Source organism: Scomber japonicus, chromosome 15, assembly GCF_027409825.1.
Source record: "Scomber japonicus isolate fScoJap1 chromosome 15, fScoJap1.pri, whole genome shotgun sequence".
Taxonomy (NCBI): Eukaryota; Metazoa; Chordata; class Actinopteri; order Scombriformes; family Scombridae; genus Scomber; species Scomber japonicus.
The window spans coordinates 30,183,213-30,186,299 of NC_070592.1; positions in this window are offsets into that span (position 1 = coordinate 30,183,213).

Genomic DNA, 3,087 nt, shown 5'->3' on the forward strand with positions numbered 1-3,087 from the left:
TCTTTCACTTCAACAGGATTGAAGTGAAAGAACATATTCATGGTCAAACAAGTAAGTACTTGCATCCGAAATCCCTTTTCCAACAGTAGAATAGGAGGGCTGTATCTGACAGTTTAGTCAATGTTGCAATGGAGGTCAGAGGCATGAACTAGTGCTGTAGTGAATCCAGAATGCTTCATCCGAGCATTTGGGATCAAAATACTGCACAATAGTCATAGAATTCCTCCTAAACTGAATCTGAAACTGAATACATTTACAACCGAACGCAGTGCTTGTTGGATCATTTAACAGCTCTGAATTTCTGACAGCAGATATGCAGGAAGTGTTGCACTCAACAATATATGTACCTGATATACAGCTGCAACTAAAGATTATTGCCATTATTATTAATTATTTAAATATTAATTATTTAATGAGCACGGACCTGCTCTATGTGAAAGTGCCTTGAGATAACTTTTGTTGTGATTTGGGACTGTATGAATAAAGATTGATGATTGGATTAGTTGTTTGGGCTAAAAAATGTAGGAAAACAGTCAAACATGTCAATCAATCAATCTTTATTTGTATAGCACCAAATCACAACAAAGTTATCTCAAGGCACTTTACACATAGAGCAGGTTCTAAACCGAACTCTTCAGGTTTCATTTTAAAGAGACCCAACATTCCCACATGAGCTGCACTTGGTGACAGTGGCAAGAAAAAACAAGAAGAAACCTCAGACAGAACCAGACTCAAAGAGGAAGAACATCTGCCTCGACCGGTTGGGGTTGAGAGGAGAGAGAGAGGAATGATAGGAGAGAGGAGCACATTGAAAATCAACAAAGAAGTTAGAAGCTTCGGAACTGGAATCTATCATCCCGACGTCTACAGGCCCAGGCCACCTGTGAGACCAGAAAGCACAGACAACTCTGGGGATGTCTGTTTCCCAAAGACCAAGATCACATATTAAATGTCTGATATTACATTTGCTCTAAAAGAGGACTCAAGAAACCTGAGATTATTCACATATGAAGCTAGGGTTTGAATAGAATTTGGACATTTTATTCTTAATAAATGACTGCAAATGATTAATCAGCTGTCAAAATGGTGGTGATTAATAGTTGGCTATTAATCGACTAATCGTTGCAGCTCTATTCTGAAACCAACTTCACGTCCACTTTATGCAGTGATTGGCCAGGAGTGTGAGGGTTGAAAGTAAATGGGGTTTGGATTTCTCTCTGATGTGTTTTTATTTCTTCATGTAACCACTTCTGTCACTTTTGCAACACCATGAATGCTCTCCACGAGAGACTTTCCAAGTGAGAGCCAGTGTTACTACAGAAACACAAGAAAGACAGTTATTGGAGAGAGATCCAGACAGAGGTCTTATATGTTGTATGAACTTGGTTGTTAGAAGCATACTGAGATCTTTAATTTTAATTAAACATTTTCTTGAATTCACATTGCCAGTTACAAGTGAAGCTGAGTTTTTAAACAAGTCCCAGTAAAAGCTGCTGACTGTGAAGAGACATTCCATGCATTTCCATTGTATTTGGGTGGAGGAACAAGTTTCCGAGGGAGATATCCAAAACATCATCTCCATGGCAATACACCACTTGGGATGGGTGAGAAATGTTTTTCTTTGTATGCTGGGTAAACAGGCCCTTTAACTTGACTCCCCAAGCATGAGGAACTGTTGCTTATCAGATGTTAACATCTATGTGCTTGTACACGCAATCCCATTTGGAGTCATTTCCCTGAGTTGAGTCTAATCACTTCAAACTGCTGAGCAGCTCTGTTGGAACTGCTTCTGGTGCTGTTATTTGGTGCTTAGCTAATAGCTCTGTTTCTAACCAAACCAAAATGATGAAACAGTTCAGAGTTTTAAATCAATATGGAAGTCAATATTCTGTGATTGACAACACTAATGCTAACACAGAGAAACTTTATTTACCACAGAAAACTTCACTGAAGTGAAGTCTGTCATTCCCATCAGCTGACAGAGTGGTGGGTTGCAACAATATTCCTGGAATGTACAAAGTGGTGACCAGGAAGATGTTGAGTGGTCTAGAATCCACTGGAAGGACACATTTGCTGAAAGAAGCAGAGGCAAGACACTTTAGCAACACAAGTTTATCCAGGATATTTTGATTCCACAAGTGTTCCCTCTGATCCTAGAATTCCTGCTCTGTTTTGGAGGTTTTCAGAGAAAATTGAGGATCTCTTCAGCAAGACCACCTTCAGGAATCAGACTGAAAAACAACATTAACAAACATTAACTCAAGTTTCTCATCCTTTCTTTGGAAGGTCATGAAAATGTCATCATGTTTTACATCATCAGCAGGCTACCACCAGAGTCCTGATTGCATAGTGTGGTGTTTTATATTACGTATCATTATACATCAGTAATAAACTACAAAAGCTGACTTGTCTTGTGCATGATTTAAACACAAACTAACTGTTCTACACTTGACTTCTCCAGGGTTCAGGATCATTCTGATCAATGACCTTTTCCCCTGAATGTGCTGTGTTTGGGTAGGGCTGAGAAGAAACTCAAGGTCCACTTACTAGCTTTTTGTGAAGTTTTAGGCTGCATTGCACTCTTTATTAGCAAACATATATTCAAAGTCCCCTTCTTGATTTATGTCGTGACAACTGAGCAAACCGCATCCACTAATGAAAAAAATGATGAACAGTAGTTAAAAACTCTAGAATTGCACTCTGAGTCTAAACTTTGAATGAACTTTCAAACTGACTTTTTTATAGCTTACTTTGAGAACTATAAATAACAAAAGAGACCAAAGTTCATACTGGACTGCAACAATAAGGAAGAGCTGAACCTGAAGGCACAGCTCTCCATTTACCAATCAACCTATGATTCAACCGGGATGTTTAGTTCTCTAATTACTGACAGAATGAGATTGTGGATATAAGCAGACAAGACTGTGTATGGGCCAGATGGAAGAAAGTGTTTCTTACGCACAGATTCATTCTTAAATCATGCGTACGAGTGATTTATGAGGATTTGCCTCGATCAGTCACCAATTTTCTTGTATTTTTCTCGACCTGTCGTACCTGTCACCAGAGGTGGGTAGAGTAGCCAAAAAT